This window comes from Triturus cristatus, chromosome 12 (genome assembly GCF_964204655.1).
Source record: "Triturus cristatus chromosome 12, aTriCri1.1, whole genome shotgun sequence".
Taxonomy (NCBI): Eukaryota; Metazoa; Chordata; class Amphibia; order Caudata; family Salamandridae; genus Triturus; species Triturus cristatus.
This window is the reverse complement of record NC_140595.1, coordinates 767628878-767649331: the sequence shown is the minus strand read 5'-3', so window position 1 is coordinate 767649331 and position 20454 is coordinate 767628878. Positions and strand designations below refer to the sequence as shown.

The 20454-nt window shown below is 42.6% G+C and overlaps 1 pseudogene; it reads right to left on the bottom strand.

The window, feature by feature from the left end:
• Positions 1-3306: 3306 nt before the first annotated feature.
• The window catches only part of LOC146782773 (extracellular calcium-sensing receptor-like), a 60666-nt pseudogene continuing 43518 nt past the window's right edge, over positions 3307-20454 (bottom strand).

Here is a 20454-nt window from a genome sequence, read left to right as displayed (position 1 = left end):
CTCAATGTCCCTGGGGGTCACTCCAACCGCATTGACCTGCGCCTGGATTCCGAGCCAGATATTGCGCTTCTCTGACTCTGGCACTTGCAGGGACTGCCTCCCAAACAGCTTCTGGTGCTGCTTCACCACCTCCTACACTAGCACCTGGAGTTCCCTGGGGCTGAATTTCTGCTTCCTCCTCCTTTCCCCGCCATCTCTCTGTGTCCTCTGGCTGGACATAGTGGTTTTGAGCTGCATAATCAGGCACTGGCTCCCTGCCTCTCCTCTCCACTCCCAGCCTCTCCAGGGTCTGTTGATTGTGTGCACCTGCCTGGGTGTGGCCACTTCCTGGTTGGGTGGGGTGTGGTTGCACAGGATTGGCTGTTTCATCCAGTCATGTGTTTTCATTTTTCCGAATCGGTAAATACCGATTCGGTAAATACCGATTCGGTAAATACCACCTCGGTATTTACCGAATCGGTAAATACCGAGGTGGTATTTACCGATTCGGTAAATTCCGATACTTTAATATCCAATGTTACCGAATCGGTAATTATTACCGAATTATTACCTACATATAACTTTCCGATTCATAAATACCGATTCGGTAAAGTTCGGTATTTAAGAATCAGTAAATTATATTTACCTACATGAGGCCCCTAGTGTTTAAAAATCAATACTTCCAGGGGTCTCAAGCAAGGGTGCATTCTTGACCCACTCCTTTGAATACACTGCGGAGCACTCCCTTCCTTTGTCACAAAGAACTTGAAACTTGAACAAAGTGGAGTGGTTTGGGTCCCTCTTTTATACAATTATTTTAGACAGAGGATGTGGATCCACTGTGTCTATCTTCAGAACCGGTCTGAGTTGGTTGTCTTCCAAGTGTCCTTCTCAGGCTTTTCTCCAGCCACAAACTTTCCTCATACTGGAGCACTCAGTTTGATCATAGTGAAGTGGGAGATATATGAATCTTCTTGAAGACGGGATTAAGGGTAGACATTAGATCAGTACTTGCCTGGAAACTTACCCACCTTGAACAACAGAAACTGTTTTCCAGCTCGAATTTGGCTATTTAAAAAAAAGTAAGATTCAACACCCTATCATGTGCAACCCAGGTTTAGACCAGTATCCGGAAATAACTTGGGATTGGGCGGTTATGTTTTTACTCTCCCCTCCAAGAAAACCCCCCTCCTACCAGATATATTTCATGATTCACACATTAAATGGTGGGGGAAGAACAATGGCCCATGCATCCTTGGGGATTTTTTGGATGAGGATGGTTTTGCTACTTTTGATGATGTTAAAACATTTTCACTAGGAAATAACGATTTTTTCAAATTTCTGCAAAGTGGAAATTTTGTTGGGAAGAAAAAGGGTGGAGGTGAAGGGTTTAATAAGGTTGATTTGGTGGAACTGATGAGGGGAGTTGGACCCCCGATCGGAAAGATTTACAAATTGCTAAATCATAGGTTGGGAGATGATATTGGGTAACATGTTGCCCATTGGCAGGCAGGTATTCGGGTCACTGAGAGGGATAGCCTCCTCTCTTTGGAACTAGCTCGATCAACGCTGTTATCCGCCAACCTTCAGATCAAACACTACAAGACCTGGTTTAATTTATATATAACTCTGGCAAAAAATCAGCAAAAAGGGGGTGGGGTGGGCAGTACAAACTGTCCTTGCTGTCAACTGTTTGGAGTTGATTTAGTTCATATGTTGGCAGATTGTCCAGAGTTAGTGAGCCTAAGACAGGAGCTAAATGATTTTTTCAAGGTTAAATTGAGATTGAGGGTTTCGGCCACATCACAATTAATTGTTTCAGGGGTTCATGAACAGAAATCTTCCCCTGTGCCACATTCTATGTTTTTGTTTCTCGCAATGGCAGTTTTCAGACTGTGTTAGAAGACAGCTTGGTTATTACCTGCTCCCCCATCTTTTAATCATTGGCTGGGCTGCCTAATATCGGTGTACCATTTTGAAAGGATGTTTATGCTTAGAAATGTTCTCAGCCTCATAAAAGGGGGCTGCACAAATGTGCTCCTTTGATGGAATCCCATGGAGAAGGCTGATTGATATCCGGTCCATAGCATCCTTTTTCCTTTCTTTTTTCACTCTTTGAATGAGTCTGTTTTGCTTAACTGCTGTATTTCTCAAGCATTTGTTGGTTTTCTCTGTATAATGGCTTGGGCCGTGGGTAGGAGATGGTGGTTTTAGGGTAAATATTATGTAAAAAACTAATAAAGATTGTTAAAATATTAGAAACAGTTTTCCCACGCTTCACCCATATCATGTACAGAGTTAAAGCCCATGCTCCCCTGTGCTCTTATTGATCTTATAATGCCCAATCAAAAAAGGTCATTAGATTTTTCCCCCTTTGGCATGATGCAGTGGGTGACATGAGTCACATGACTGAGCAGGGGGGGGCTGTCTTGTCTTATCGGAAGATGATCACTTGGTGTGTGTATGAAATTTACTTTGTGGCAGGGGTTTTTGTCTCAATGCTCTGCTGCTGTGCTCTTCTGTTTCCTCAGGTGTTTAACTCCCACTGCGTCCTTTAACCCCTCTTTCCACAGTGAATGGGCTGGCCCAAATGAAGGAGATTCAGAGGATTACTCTATTATTGTTTTCTTTAATATGACTCACAGTAGGAATCTTATCTTTACTATCGACGACAGTGTATATATTATCTTTAGTATTGTTTACAGTGGATGTAATACCACTAGCATTGATCATAAGTGATGTGCTATTTCTACTTTGAATCACATCGCCTGCATAATCTACACCATTGATTAGTCGATCTGATATCTCTTCTGTCACTCATACTGGATGTGTTATCTTTAATTCTGCTCACAGTAGATGTGTTATCTCAGCTATCTATCTGTGGATATGTCTACTATCGATTACACTGAATATGGTACCACGCCTATCCATCAATGTCAATACTTTACTTATACCTTTGTTCCAAGTGGATGTGTTATCTTTCGCGTCAGATACAAAAGTGAAATTCAACATAATAAGATTCAGGTGATGCCATCAAATAAAAGGACTGCCTTGTTTACAGACTACTTTGTTCCAGTTAATTGATGCTGTTTTAATTGCTTCCATAGTTTGCCACTCTGATTATGTTGGAATGTGTTTCAGGCACAGAATGATGCCATGTTCTTATGCAGAAACGCATAGAGCCACTTGAATAATTCTATTCTTTGAAGACTGTTCAGGTCTTTATACAATGCTTGAAAAGAATGTCGGTCATACGGCACTTGCAAGTTACATAGACTGCAAAGGAAACAATATGTCGTCCAATACATTATGGAAACTCTGGAATTATTACAGTTTTTTTCTCTGGTAGGCCCCTCTCCCCATTAGGTATTGTTTTGTGTTTATCTCTGATCGCAACAGGATGATGTAGCATTTTGGGAAAAATATGCAAGCAATCAATGCAGAACTGGAAGCCAAGATAGCAAAAACCTCCATGGCCGCCATGTACTTTCCATGAGTGCTCAAATAGGCTGGAATAAAAGATATCCAAATACTGAGGAAGGTGAGCATGCTGAAAGTGATAAATTTAGCCTCGTTGAAGCTATCAGGCAGTTTTCTGGCAAGAAAGGCCACAATGAAACTGATAGTGGATAGAATCCCGAGATATCCCAACATGCACCAGAAATATAATTATAATATTTCCAAGTTGTGCATGTGTGTTACACTGTGAAAAAGGGGGTGAGATAGTCAACCAAATCATACAAAGAAGAATCTGAAATAAAGTAGCAACAATAACAATCCTAAGAGACAATTGAGGTCCAGCCCACCTCTTTATGTTACTATTGGGTTTAGTGGCGTTGAATGCAATGACCACCATGATGGTTTTGCCCAAAATGCAAGAGACACAAAAAGCAAAATTAATGCCAAATGCAGCCTGGCGGAGGAGACATTTCTCCTTCGTGGGGTAACCAATGAACGCCACTGAGCAGAGAAAGCATAGGATAAGGGATAAGAGGAGGAGGTAGCTGAGGGAGCGGTTGTTGGCTTTGACAATGGGGGTGTTCCTATAAATAATGAAAAGTCCCAGAATGGCAGAGGTCATCAAAGATAAGAAGATGCTGACAGCTGCCATGGTGGCTCCCAGCACATCCTCATATGAAAGGAATTCTATTGTCTTTTTAATGCATTTGTCTTGTTTCTTGTTGGGCCACTGATCCCAGGAGCAGCTGGAACACTCAGTGGAATCTAAAATATCAAGAAGACATGCAAGGTTTTAGAGGTCATTCACCATCACTGCTGTAGGACTCTGTATTCACATCTCAGTTCTGCTGGCAACCTACCAGTTTGGTTAGAAAACTCTCCCTGAGGGCATGGCACACATTGAAAGCAGCAGATGGGCTCTCCTTCTTGAGCAGATTTTCTGAATCCAGAAGAACAACTTGGACTGCACAGAGAGAGAGGGACCTAGAGGAGAAGTAAAGGCATAACTTTATGTTTGAGAATGAAACCTTGTTATGAACAAATATGTTTTAAATATGTATTATCACTGGAACAAGCAGACCCGCAGCTTCACTTTTAAACAGTGTTATCGGATGCCACGCAAAGAGGACGTATAACAATGTGGCTGCAATGGGCATATAAGTTAAATTAAGCATTATTAAATAGTCGAACCGAAGGTAGATCTCCAGGCCTCTGTACCTGGTCCAAAGGTTGTGTTTCCTCAATAGTTGATTATGTTTTTTTTCTACACATTTAGCTAGAAAAGCCAGAAGTGATCACACTTCATGACTTGTTTCAATAAAAATTAATTGTGAACAGATCATAAAAAAGCACTCTGCAAGATGCCAGGGCTTTACACAACTGGAAATTAAGATGGATGGCACCTCTGCGGGAATGATTGATGTATGGCTGCATGATTTGCTGGACCTGACCACTGGTCCTATTTGGACCACTATACACCAGCTTGATGTCTTTATGAACAATGTCCAAGATATGCTGACAGTCCTTATTGTTAGAAATCTGAAGCACAATATTCCAACATTATACCTGGATTGGATTGATCATTGAGTTTGTTGTCTCATTGAAAAAAGGAAAATCAAGCTGTATGAGCCAGGTCTTGTATTAACACACCATTTAGTAAGGGGAATTTTAAAGATTTTTGGCACTTTGTTAGAAATCAATAGGAAAGAATGTGCCAAACAGATTATTTCAGTTTAGTTTAACAATATTTTGAAGAGTAATATGTTGTCCATTCCTATTACCTGGTTAATAATCAGTTACCTATTATTAAGAAATATAGCATTCATCAACATCTTCTTTTTGCAGAAAATGTAGTGACTAAATTAATTCAATCTGCTAAATCCCTGCAGGTTCAAAGACCTGATAGGGTTCTGATCACAATAATTCAAAGTAACCCAAATTCATGTTTTTAGACCTGGTACTCAATGTGTGTCTATTTAATGTTTGCATAATAAATAAAGTCAAGGAGGGGGGAGCCTGGTATTGCTCGTATATAACAAAGGACCACATGAGTACTCTTCTGTTTATGGCCCATGTCGCTATTGGATGCAGCTGATAAATTGTACACAAAATACATATTACATCTTTTTAAACTCTGGTAAACAAGCCTGCTTATCTCTGACAGTGTGCGTTCTTCATCCTTTTGTGGTAAATAAAATTCCTTTACCTGGACTTAATTTGATACAGAAACATAATAAAATAGCTCAGTAAAATGAGAGGCAGAATCCGTGGTATTAGAGGTTCGGAATGGGCTTTATTCCAGTGATCGATTATAATCGGTTGCTCCAAGTTCCATCACCACGGGGGTTCAGGAAGTGAAGTACATACATTATTGACATGAAATGACTTTTATAGTACATACATTACAATGAAGCGAATGCAGTAGGCGTAACAATTGATAAGGAAAATGACGATTTATCTGCGTAACCAAAAATGGGTGGAACAAGGAGTAAAAAGGAACGTAATTGGTTATGATGTCACATATAGGTGGATCTATAAGATAATACGTGGCCTAGATGCGCGCGCAGCAGCATGACGTGTAATTGACGTGTAACTAGGGGGTGAAGGGGACTTGACATTTAGCTCTACATGTGGAGACAAAAAGTCTGGGGGGTCAAGTCAACCTAATCCCAAATCATATCTAACATCCTATGTTTAAAGAACTATGTTATCCACAAAAGAAGGACTCTCGGACAGAATCTATCCTATACTGACTGTGCGTGCGTGTACAAGCGTCTAAGTGTCTACACTAAATGCGAGGGGGTAGTAATATTCCCTGGTAACAGGGCTATGAATTACTTGCATCAGGACAGAGAAGCCGGGCCTTTTGCTTGGTAACTGGAAGAATGTTTACTTAAACTACTAGGCAGGAATGCATCGGCTGAGGGGGAAGCAGATAATTCGAAGGTGAAATACAGTTCTTGGCAGAGAATAGGCTGATGTCAGGCTTCGTGAGCCGCGCAGAGAATGAGACAAAGTTCATGGTCACAGATGCAGGCTCAGACTGGAGCTTTCAGAGGCAGAAGGCAAGAAGAGTTTGATGACAGAATCAGGGCCTACTTGCCTGGACTGTAAAATGGAGTAACTGAGCCATATAAAGCCGGTGGCCTTTCATATTTAGGAATGGAATATCCGGCCTATTCATGGCGGATCTGACAGAGGACATGTTGACGGTGGACGCACATGTGTTTGCGTCTTCATAACTGGAACTGGAGGGAACATACATGTACTTGTGACATGCACATAGAACCGTTGGGGTCCAAGATAGGGGACATAACTGACCAGAAAAATCCATATTTCCACATTCCCTCCTTGTCCCCTACTTGCCCGTTAAGAGATATCAATCTTCATTAATCCATTGATCTGTTCATATAGCATCATTTGTTCTTCTTTCTTCTTCCGTGACGAATGAAATCTTGGTGGTGGAATACACGATGTGGCACACAGACCACAGATCGCTGGTCCACATTGTAGACATAGACAGCAACTGAATAGTATGAGAAGGCCAATACCTAGGAAGGATAGAACTCTCCATCCCCAGGCTGATATCACACTCCAAAACCAACTGGACCAAGTCCAAGTGCCTGGGTTCTGGGGTATCTGGTTTACAATCTTATGAAGGCGAGTTATGGCTTTATATACTGATGGCGAATTTTCTGGTATGAATACGCAGCAGCTTGATCCGATGACCCTACAAGCTCCGCCTCTATCAGCCAGGATGACGTCAAGGACAAGACGATTTTGAAGCACAACAATCCGCATAGCAGACTGCTCTTCCGTTAAATTGCCTAGGGCGGAAATAGTTTCATTCACTACTGCTTCAAGGGTTCTAGTTAATCTACGTATCAGTTTACTATTAGTAACAGTACCTATATAGGGAAAGATGCCTTTATTGAAATCTGTGTATTTTTCCCATGCTGTTTCAGTGTAATCGACAATTGGGAGATCTCTCCGCTCTCTGTTGTGTACTAAATGAATATTTCTGTAATAATCAGGAGGAGCTAGGAAAACAGGTGGCAAAAGGAATGCAATGTAGCAGGTACCATCCCAATCTAGAGGTAGACGCATATATGCAGTCTGACCACATATAAAGTAGGAGTGGCGATAAGCTCTAAATGAAGATTTGCCTTGATCACTGAATTCTACTGTAGTAGTGCATTTACTATGGCCCATATGTATGGAACCAACCTTTCTTACACACAATTCACCCTTCGCTGGGAATACTGACATGGTGGGTAAGACTAGTTCAACTTCGGATACGACATTTAGAATCATGAGATTAGGTGTAAAATTACCTAATCCATATACTTCATTTTCTAGATCAGTTCCTGTTCTTTTGTGGCGACCCTCCTTGTCAGGGTAACAGACTTCGAATAAAACTAGGTTCAGGTTTCCCCATACCCAATGATCTTGGTAAACTGCTGTGTCTGAGTCTATGGAATTGATTAAACTAAACCATGCTCCACAGGAGCCATTATGTGTAAATGGGTGTGGAAAGAATGGCAGGACTCCTTCATAATTCTGATAGGGAGGGAGCCGGCCACATACCCAACAATTGGTGGCATTACTAGTCTGATGGGAATGATGTAACATACTAATGAAAGTGTTATTGCGCAGCGCGAGTCTATAAGACAATTCATGCGGAGGTAAGTCACTAAAAGAATGTTCTGCGGTAACATTGTAAACGTTTCTGGCAATAGGGTAATATATGTGCAACAATATACTTGCAGTAATTACTAAAAGACTTAAGGAAAACAAAATTAATAATGTCACTATACAGTGGCTACGCAGTGATTTACAATACGCCTGTCGTTTCAACATTTTCCGCGGCTGTCCATGATTCAGGTCTAGAGGATACATGTCAGAGACAAATTCAACCGCTTCACCTTGGAGAGGACTTAAACAATCAAATTGTCTGACGTTCTAGGCCTCAATTTTACTTTATAGAGTTCGGTTTCAGTCTTTTCAACCAAAGGAAGTTTTGAATCAGTCTGTGAGGGAGTGCAGGGCACAATGTCTATATCCGAGGATAGTCCATGAAATTTCTTGATATGACTTGAATGAATCCAGCCCTTGCGGCCCTCGATCTTCACGGCTGTTCTTGTGGTCAGCAGAACCAACTTGGGTGTCTTCCACCTGGGCTCCAGCTGAGTCTTTCGGTCGAAATTTCTCACAAATACGAGATCACCCGGAACTACGTCATGGGGTTTCACCTCAGTGTTGTCGGGAAAGGCTGCAGCTACCTGTGAACGACAAGATTGTAGTGCAGACATCAAGGAAGCCAAGTAATCTGTCAGCATATTACAGTCAACATCAGTTATTTTGCGTGGTACAGGCGTCCCCCACATATTTGGTGGTCTGACGAAGATCACCTCATACGGGGATAGCCCTGTTCGAGAGTGTGCTACCATTCTCATGTAAAAGAGTGCAACTGGTAACGCTACTACCCAGTCGACACCTTTTTCTCGACATATTTTGGACAATCTGATTTTCAGGATCTGATTATGTCTTTCTACGAGACCTGCTGCCTCGGGGTGTCGGACACAGTGGAATTTCCACTGATATCCTAACAGAAGTGAAACGTGTTTCATTAATTCGGATGAGAACGGCTGGCCGTTATCTGAGTAGACAACACGTGGTAAACCGTATCGTGGGAAGAATTCTCGAACCAACTGTTTGGCAGTAGTCGGGGCAGTGTAATCTGAAACCGGGTATGCCTCCGTCCAACGGGACAGAGCGCAGACAACTACGAGAACATATTTGAATCCTCGACATCGTTCCATCTGGATATAATCCATCTGGAGCACTTCAAAAGGGTGATCAGGAGGATGAAATCCACCCTGTTCTACGGGAACGCTTTTTCCTGGGTTGAACTGGCAACAGATCATACAGGTACGGACTTTTTGTTTGGCTGCTGCTCGTAAATGTTTATTGAACCAAATGTGTTGAATGCTGTCTAGCATAGCTTTTTCTCCTAGATGCGCTGGACTATGTGTAGTGTTAATTATAACTTGGACCATTGAATCAGGAAGGAACCATACAGACTTTTCCTTCATCATCCATCCTTGGTCCGTTTGGATCCCTCCTAATTCAGTCCATTTCTTTATTTCGTCTGGTGTAGCATGTGTCTGTATGTCAATTACGTCAAGAGTAGGATCTTTAACTGTCATACACTGTGTCGGTGTCGGAACTATTGTCTTTGTCATGTCGGATGTTTGAGTTTGAGCAGTCTGTTTAGCTGTTCTGTCGGCTAGATCATTGCCTTGGGAAATGATATCAGTAACCTTCGTATGAGCCTTACATTTCATAATTGATATTGCCGTGGGTAGATGTATTGCATCTAATAAGGCATGAATGAGGGGTCCGTGCTGAATGTGGGCACCGTGGGAAGTTAAATAACCTCTCTCTCGCCACAGCACGCCAAAGTCATGTACAACTCCGAATGCATAACGTGAATCAGTGTATATGTTGACTTTTTTATTCGTGGCTTGAATACAGGCTTGTGTCAGAGCGATGAGCTCTGCGGCTTGAGCTGACAAAGTATTTATACGATTAGTTTCAATGACTTCAGTATCTGTTGTGACTGCGTAAGCGGCCACTAACTCTCCTGTACTTGTTCTCATACATGAACCATCTACATACAATGTCAGGTCTGGATCTGACAATGGGACATCTGTCAAGTCCTGTCTGGGTTTCGTCGTGATTGTAATAACTTCAATACAGTCATGAGCTAGTGGGTCTGTTCCGGTTACTGGCAAAAGTGTGGCAGGATTCAATGTGTTACAGCGTCTGATTTCTATATGTGGCTGAAACAATGTAAGTTCGTACCCTGTAAGTCGCGCTATAGTCAAGTGTTGTGTTTGCGTTCTGTTTACAAAGAGTGTAAACTGTTTTCTGTAACATGGTGTTGCTAAGACAGGTGCTTGACATAAAGCTTTCTTTAGGCTTTCAAAAGCTTGTGTATGTTCCTGAGTCCAAGGGAGAACAGTCGATGTGGCTGCCTCCTGTGTGGTTAACTGAATGAGTGGTTTTGCTAGAAATGCATACTGAGGGATCCACTGCCTGCAATATGAAGTGAGACCTATGAAAGCCCGCACCTCCTTTTGTGTCTTGGGTATTGGCATGTTAGCTATTAACTGAATGCGGTCGGGTGTAAGCTGCCTTCCCTCCTTGGACAGCGAGTGTCCAAGATAAATAACTCGCTGGACACAGAATTGCAGCTTAGAAGGGGACACCTTGTGCCCCTTTTCGGCTAGAAATTTTAAAACTGTCAGTGATGCTTTTTCACATTCCGGTTCGCTTCTTGCGGTGATCAGCAGATCATCGACGTATTGGAGCAGAGCAGTGTTAACTGGCATGTGGATACTATCTAGTTCTCGTTTCAGTGCTTGGCTATAGATGCTGGGGCTTTCTGTAAATCCTTGAGGTGCGCGTGAGAATTTAAAGCTACGTCCATTTAAACTAAATCCGAACAAATATTGGCTCTCCGGATCTATTGGGACGCTGAAAAAGGCATTCTTGAGATCAATTACAGTAAAGAATGTGGCTTCGGAATCAATAGCTGTCAGTAATGACGAGATATCTGGGACCACAGGGAATTGTGGCACAATGCACTTGTTTAATTCGCGCAGATCAATAACCAATCGATATACTGGCGGGGCCTTTGGATCTGTTCGTTTAAGAATCGGAATTATCGGTGAATTACATACATTGGAGTCTGTTTCCACAACTACTCCTTGGGCAATGAGCTCGTCAATGATTTGTAGTAAAGCCACTACAGCATCTGGTGGTAACTTATATTGTCGCATTCGTGGTAGCACCACTCCTGCCTTTAATGTGACTCGATATGGTGTAATATTCATGCAACCAACATCAGTAGGGCCTTGTGCCCATAGATGTGTAGGTAAAGTCTGCAGTCGGGGATCCATGTCTCTAGACACATAGTGACCTTTAAAATCACGTAAAAACAACCTTACTCCTTCCGGAGAACAACATATTATGGCTCCTAGAGCTTTCAATGTTTTTATTCCTAGCAAGTTTTCTGGACATGATTTAGTAAGCAATAAATCTGTAGTTCGGGTCAGAGGTCCTATCGTAAGTGGAAGTGGCTGTGATACTTCATTAACAATAGGTTTTCCTGAAAAACCAAGGGAAATATTCTGTGAGCCTGAGAGGGGTGCCCCTGGAACTTCACTACGTTTTATAGTTGTTCGACTTGCCCCTGTATCGAGTAAAAATTTTCTATCTTGGCCTAATAATTCACTATGTACATAAGGTCCTTCTTGATCTACAGGAATCTCGATAAGGGGTGAGTCAACTTCCCTCTCTAGGCTAGTTCATGCGTAACGCTGATACTCAGGATATTCATACTGGGCGGTCTGATACATTTGTCGTGTTGTTGTCTGTGTGGCAGCAACAGGCAGCGCTGGTGCAGCTGGCACAAACTGTATAGACTGTTGTGCGGCTGGCATGGCCTGGGCATGCTGCAGAGCTCCTTGTTCATACTGATCTTGTCTGAGTGGCCGTGATCTTTCTTGTGTTTTACCTATAGCGATATTATGTTTTAAAACTGGACAATCGTGTACGTAATGACCTGGCTTTTTACAATAATTGCATGTCCCTTTTACAGGTCCTGTTGAATCGGAATGTGTCATACCCTTTTTATGTCCTTCAGCTGGAACTGTCTGGGAAACTAGCATTTTCATTTTCGTGTCTTTCATGCGTCTGTGTTCATGTTCTTGTTCCTCTCTAATTCTATTGTGATGGTACTGTAACATTTGTAACATTTGTGATGGAGTGTTACCTTGCCAGGTACTCTCGAATTTTAATACTCTATTCTTTACTGGGGGCAGGGCATTTTCTACTAATTTTGTTACAAACAGATGTGGGTATGATTCGCTACTTGCTTTTATGCCACTATTTATACCAAAACATTTTTCAAATCGGGCATAGTAATCACTAGTGTCTTCATCTTGCTTCTGCTTACAGGCTGAAATTGTACCCCAATCTTCCTTTTTCGTAGTTAATAAACGTGGCAGTACCTGTACTAATAAACCTGGTAGTGCTTTAGTTTTATCCCCAAGTCCTGCTCCTGCAGTTCGGGCCTTTTCTTCCGCTTCTAACACTGACCATTCTATCTTTTGGTCTCCTACCTCCCACTCTTTTTCCTTGAGTTTCTCATAAATACCAGCAGGCATCAATACCTTTAATATTGTCATAATGTCGGGATAGGTATACTCTCCCATGAGTAACATGTCTTTAATTTCTCGGTGAAAACCCGCTGGATCTTTGTCATGACTGGGTACCACTTTCTTCATTTGTAACAATTCTATTTTTGATATGGGCGTATATACAAATACGCGCTTAAACTCGTTGTCCTCGCCCTTTATTGGGTGCACTTCTCGTAAGGGATTCTGTCTATCCATGTGATACGTGGTTCTTTCCTTGACGGGCAATGAGACATGCTCTGCGCATACAAAAAGAATATACTGCTTTCTTGATTCTAGAATTTCTTTAATTAATTTAGTACCTGCACCTCTCCATTTATTCATAAGCAATTCAGTCAATATGTCAGGTAAGGGACCAGGGTCCGAACGCTGACTCCGATATAGTATAATGAGTTGTTGAATCATATAAATCCCAACTAACCTCTGTTCATCTGGGGTGAGATTCAAAAATGTGCGTACTACTGTATCATCACTATATTTTCCGGGACTGTCCACCCAATGGACAGCTGCCCTGGCTAAATCTTGTTCATCCATAGAATCGAGAAAATGATAACCCCTTCGTTCCCGGAGTAGTTTGTCGGCGGTTTGGAACGAATGCTCGTTAGACCTTATATTAATTATAGGTATTTGGAAATTCCTGTTATTATCTGGACATATCGGACGTATCGGGTCAATAAGACATCTATTACTATTACAAGATCTTCCTCTTCCTACATAGGCTATGGTGTCTGACTGTCCTGTGGGTAGTCCTGACCCTTCTTCCTCGCTTTGTTCGAACTCGTCTACCTCTAATCTCTCTTCGTGTAGGCGTTCTATTTCTTTACGGATCTTTCGGCACATGGCTATTATACAATTTTGCTTATCATGTCTCCCTTCTGATATATTCTGGCTCCATCTGGTAAGAATTTGCATTGCTTCCGGGTCTACCCCCGGTCGGTCTTGATTTCTGATCACACAATTTATGAGGAAACGTAACAGTTCCCCCTGTATCTCTACTTTCTGGTATTCCATAGCTCTGTTAATACATTCTGGATCTCGCCCTGTTTGGACAAAATGATATATTTTATCTAGATGCGCAGTCATTCCTGGTAACTTCCCTAAATACACTGCGGCTCGTCTGATACGCAATGATGCCAGGGTCATTTCGTCCTCTTTACCGGGCACAGGGTCATATCTGCAATCTATAAGAAGTTCCTTCAGCGTACGGGCACTTATGAGTTTGGGTGTACGTGAATGTGCTGACTCTTGAAAAGTAAGTTTATTCATTCTGGGTGGCGTAGAAAAAATATTGGTAGCACCTCCCGTGGCCCCATCTGGGGTGTCGGGTGTGAAAGGATTCGTCGAACGTGACACAGCAACTACAGGTGTGGACACAGCTATAGAAGTAGCTGTAGGAGCGGATGCAGAAACAGATGTGCTTGCCGGAACTTGTGACTCGATTTGTTGCTGTAGGGATACGGGTACTGGATCTTGGCGTTGGATCTCCCTGGTATGCGGTCTATGTGGGGCGGAATTAGCATACTCGGGAGCTGCGTCATCTAAATATGAGGAAAGAAAAACATCTTCTGCGGTTCTAGGATGCCCCTTAGGATGTACCTTTATTGGGAACAATGGGGGTGGCAAGTCTTTCGGTATTTCTGGAGTAGCCTTAGGTAATCCTTCGGCCAGAAGGGGATACATACCATTCATAAGGGCATTTCTTTGCCTATCTACTTGTTCTGATTTCACTCGGATACCTTCCTCAATTAATAGATTTTCTCGAACTTTGTTTGAACTCTCTTTACTCTTCTCTTCCTGTCTACGTGCTTTTTCTGTACGTCTATGAGATTCTTTACGCCATAACTCGACGGCGTCTTTCTGTGACTGTCTGACTTTCCTTTTCCATAACTCTTCTTCGACTTTCATGATGCACTCTGTATCCCAGGTTCCCGCTGCGGGCCACCTCTGACTTTCTGGTAATCCCTTGGTGTAATCTACCCATAAATCAAGAAATAATATAGCGTCTAAGCCATGTTTATGATACATGAAGTGCCCTGGAGTATCCCTAGGAGGAATAGGGACGGCTTCTTCGAGAACCCCTTTTCTAGTAGTGATCTGTCTTAATTTCGAAAAGAGCGGCATATTGACAACTGATCCGATACTTAATCTTGAACACACTTAATACAAAAGCACAATAATGAACAACCATTCATACCACAACATGCAGGACGTTTAACACATTAAACATTAAACATTAAACCTTTAACTGAAACAACAATGATGATCGTCTGCATAACTAATCACCAAGCTTAAGTCTTGACAATAACTAGATACTTCGGAATACTTGATATACTGCTAAACAGTACAGATACACTGCTAAAACAGTGCAGACCGGATTTGTGTACCCAAACCCGTCTTGACCGGCACAACCTATGTGCACGTCAGAAATGCCTCCCCAGTAATGGTACTCACCGGGTAGCTTCGGAAACGGAAGGCCTCGGTAACTTGAACTTGAACCGGACTGGACTCGACTCGATTCGTCGGAAACTGGGCTTGACTTCGAACTGGTGGGTCTCTGTATACCTCGGATCTTGCTCTCTCAGCTAGGCTCTGGTCGGGATACTTCGCACTTCTCACCGCCTCGTCTGGGTGTTGATTAGGCCTGGGCGGTAAATTCCGTTCCGTTCGCGGAATTTGCGGAATTTGGGTAATTTCGCGTTCCGCGGAGAACGCGAAATTGCCCAAAAATCTGCGTTCCGCGATTTCGCGAAATTTTTTGCTTGTTCGCGTTCTCAATATGCGTGTTCGCGAGATATTTCACCCCGAGCACGCAAACAGCGATCGCGAACAGGAAAAAAGTATCGCGAACAAGCAATTCCGCGTCTTCGCGGAATTTCTGCGTGTTCGCGGAGATTTTTTACCGTTTCGCGGAGATTTGCGTAACGCAATTCCGCAAATTCCGCCCACCCCTAGTGTTGATCGCAGTCTCAGTCGCCCCCGCTTGACCGGAGGGAGATACAGGAAATCCTGCTGGTACGCGTTATTGTCCGTCCAGCTGTGGCAGGAGACCGGGCCTGCAACTCACCGCCGGCGCGTGAGATGAGAAAGTGTCCCTATTCGGGCGCCATTCATGTGGTAAATAAAATTCCTTTACCTGGACTTAATTTGATACAGAAACATAATAAAATAGCTCAGTAAAATGAGAGGCAGAATCCGTGGTATTAGAGGTTCGGAATGGGCTTTATTCCAGTGATCGATTATAATCGGTTGCTCCAAGTTCCATCACCACGGGGGTTCAGGAAGTGAAGTACATACATTATTGACATGAAATGACTTTTATAGTACATACATTACAATGAAGCGAATGCAGTAGGCGTAACAATTGATAAGGAAAATGACGATTTATCTGCGTAACCAAAAATGGGTGGAACAAGGAGTAAAAAGGAACGTAATTGGTTATGATGTCACATATAGGTGGATCTATAAGATAATACGTGGCCTAGATGCGCGCGCAGCAGCATGACGTGTAATTGACGTGTAACTAGGGGGTGAAGGGGACTTGACATTTAGCTCTACATGTGGAGACAAAAAGTCTGGGGGGTCAAGTCAACCTAATCCCAAATCATATCTAACATCCTATGTTTAAAGAACTATGTTATCCACAAAAGAAGGACTCTCGGACAGAATCTATCCTATACTGACTGTGCGTGCGTGTACAAGCGTCTAAGTGTCTACACTAAATGCGAGGGGGTAGTAATATTCCCTGGTAACAGGGCTATGAATTACTTGCATCAGGACAGAGAAGCCGGGCCTTTTGCTTGGTAACTGGAAGAATGTTTACTTAAACTACTAGGCAGGAATGCATCGGCTGAGGGGGAAGCAGATAATTCGAAGGTGAAATACAGTTCTTGGCAGAGAATAGGCTGATGTCAGGCTTCGTGAGCCGCGCAGAGAATGAGACAAAGTTCATGGTCACAGATGCAGGCTCAGACTGGAGCTTTCAGAGGCAGAAGGCAAGAAGAGTTTGATGACAGAATCAGGGCCTACTTGCCTGGACTGTAAAATGGAGTAACTGAGCCATATAAAGCCGGTGGCCTTTCATATTTAGGAATGGAATATCCGGCCTATTCATGGCGGATCTGACAGAGGACATGTTGACGGTGGACGCACATGTGTTTGCGTCTTCATAACTGGAACTGGAGAGAACATACATGTACTTGTGACATGCACATAGAACCGTTGGGGTCCAAGATAGGGGACATAACTGACCAGAAAAATCCATATTTCCACACTTTAATGACGTAGAGTGTTCACTGTTATCGGCTAAGTTGACAAAATAGAGATTATTATTACCTTTGTTCAAAACATTGCAGGATGTACACACTGGTAATCAGAAAAGGTGCCAGAAAACGGTTCTGCCAATGAATTTATCTCTACCATATGAATAGTCATATGTAAAAAAAGCTCAGAAGCAGGGATGTATTTTGGCTTCTTCCTTGTTCCCAGTGCACCTAGGCGAGCTACCTGCTGAGTTAAATAAATGTGCTACTCCCCACAAAAACTGAGGCAAGATCAATGAATATCCTAATGTATGCTGCTGACATTGGTTTGTTAGATCCTACCCCCATAGGACTCTAGTGGTAGTTGGGGATCTATAGCGATTTGTAAACAATCACTATCCCCAGGTTATGGTCTTTAGAAAGTTATTTGTTAAAAATTCCTAAACTTGGAGCATAGATAAAGTCGCATTCGAAATTGTTGAGACATATTTTTACTTAGGCATGCTCTCTGGAGCACATCTTAGCACAAAAGAACAAGTTCAAGTACAATGCAGTAAAGCCACTTCAATTAACCTGAGTTATTACTGTCAAAGGTCATCTGATAATTGATGCTTTTTACGAGTTTCTACTGCTGGCAATGTTAGTTATGGTATACATTCACCTGTAATTGGCTAAGGTTCGGCCTACATTATCTGGACTTGGGGGAATATTAACCCAGCTGCCACAGGACCCTGTGATACTTTATTTCTGCTGAACCAAGTAATGTAGGAAACAATTATAGATTCCTCAGATTAACTATTACTGCTGCAGAAATGTTGGTTCTTAAAGATTCTGATTTACAAACCTCTCAAACAAAGTATCATTTGAAAAGCTGTTTCAAGAATATATAGATTACAAAATTCTTTGAGGCAGATCAGATTGTTAGCATTGTTTACAAATAAGTTGTCTCTATCCATTGTGTAGAACAGCTAAGAGATATCACATGCAGTTTTATATTAGCGCCAATCTTGACCTTAAAGTCAGATGTTTATTCATTTTAAGACAGGTGGGCTCCATGCTGGGACTAATCACTGACTTTCCACTGGTGAATTTCAGTCTAGAGACTGTCCTTCTGGTTTATGTCAAACTCTAGATGAAATGTATGTTAATTTTTGTCTAGGACTATCACAATTAGCTGCTTCTGTCTATAAATATATTTTTTGATATCAAAAATCCCATTCAACAGTGGAAATAACTTGAGTACCCCAGTTCTCACCCAAGCAACATTTTGCTCCATCATATGTGACCCATCAGGGATTTCCCTGGACAGAGGCCGTCCTAACATACATTGCTGCACTACCCCCAGTCACAACCCCATGCCAGTCCTCCTAATCTGCTCCCTGTGTCAGGCTGCACAGTAGTGGCCCTCTGGCACATTGCCACCATTTGCACATTTTATTTGAGCCAGAATAAGCCCTGAAGCAACAGTCTTGGGCTTTCCACAGGTTGGTCCTTCAGTTCCGATGAGCAGTTCTTTCTGTCACACTGCCACAAACCTGCAGACATGGTCACCTAAGGCTTCAAGAGAGAGAACACATTTTTAAACATGTTGAATAGAGACTATTGATTTAGTGGTGGGGGCACATTTGGTAGTGCAAGAGAGAGAACACAGATCCAATAGTTTAGGAGAGAGGGCACAACAACGAGATGTAAGTGAGGTAGTACCGGTGCTTAATTTGAGCCAGTGGTTTCCGGTGCTGGGTACTGGCACTTAAGTGTTAACACCAGTACTTTGACAGTGTACCACAAGATGTCAATGTCTGTTTATGTTAGAGATGAGCATAACAATGAGTTTTTATTAAATAAGTATGCATTACATTGACTAATGCCTGCTGCCCAAGCCATTCTTATAGCTTTATGGCAAGGACTAGTATAAATTGTTACTCTGTGATGAACAGTAGTTGAAGTGTTTGACATTGGCACTGCTGGCAGAGGCAATGGATAGTGTGTCTGCAGTGACCGCCTAACAAGGGCCGTGGCACTTTTTTTTTTTTACAAATGAAGCACTGGGTAGTAAACTTTTAATGATGCATGCCAAGAGGGAGTGGATCATGGAATGCAGGAGAACGGATAAAGATTCAAGGGGGTACAAGAAGGGACACAGCTTCAGTTATTCAGGAGAGGGGGCACTGCTTCAATAAGGTTGGGCTGAGCCAACAGGTGAGTGGGTCCAGGAGAGAGGGCATGCCTTCACAGATGCAGTAGAGGGCACAAGTTTTGAAGTGTAGGAAAGGGGAGATCCATTTAAGTTTGCAGAAGATTTTGCACGGTTTCAGGGATGCAGATCAGAGTGTCAACCGAGCAGCTAAACAAAGAAGTAGCACAATAGTGGGAGTGTAGTCAGCCTTGACTATACCTGCCTTTTTCTCCCTGATTGGCATGTGGCTGCACTGTCAATCTTTTTTGGTCATTCTCTTGTCTGCTTCTATTCTTTGTGTCTGACATTGCTTTGGTAGGATGTGAGATTGGTACCAGGTGCTTCAAGTCCCAATCCAAGATGGTGACAGATCACTAAGTTCCAGGTCTATCATGCTGCCAGTTATCAGGGATAAATGAACTTTGGCTTCTGGGTCGCCTGTTGCAAGAGTGTTTAAAAGGTAAACAGTGAAGTTGTAGTACTGATACGCAACATCTTTTTGGTGAGTTCCCTTTGTTCAGCCTGGTTGTACTGATAACTCCCATGTGTGCACATTTGTTCTTTCATGTTCCACTTCAGGTTTACTCCCCCCTTCTTATCTACATTTCTAAATCCCACGTTTTTACAATGTGTGTGTCCTCTACAAATTAGATCTGAAGACATCTCCAGCTCTGCTCCATTCACATCTCCTAACTACCATTGAAAATCAGGCGGTCAATATCGCTAAGAGTGGTGACTGCAAGAATTAAATATCTAATATTGTTAATACCTGAAAGTTGATGAATAGTAGAATTGTTGTTATTCGTTATCATTTCTAGAGTGATCATTAGATATGTGATATAAAGGGTATTTATAGAGCGCAGTTCAATGTCCGAAGGCGTCAGGGTGCTAAGGTCACAATGATAAAGGTTCACTCATGAGTAGTGAACACACCCTCTAGCAAAAAAGAACTATAGTGTGAAAAGTCAGGTCTTTAATGCTTTCCTGAAGGGGGAGTGAACTCTAATGCCAGTCAAATGACTTGGGTGCCGATCACGATCCGGTAAAAAATTCCCCCGTGCGACTCGTATCGGGTCTTTTTACCGTACGAATCGTACAAATGCCGTACGAACTGGCAATCACGATTCGCATGGTAAAAAGTCCATACGACCCGCACCGGGAATCATTCCCCACACGTCCTCGGGTCGGAAAATGTGTCCGACACGTCCTCGGACGATTTACCTTACAAACGTAAAAATCCAAGTCCGACCGAGGAATCACGATCCATCCCGTGCGTCCGAGCCTACAACCGTATGGAAAAAACACCGTCCGCACC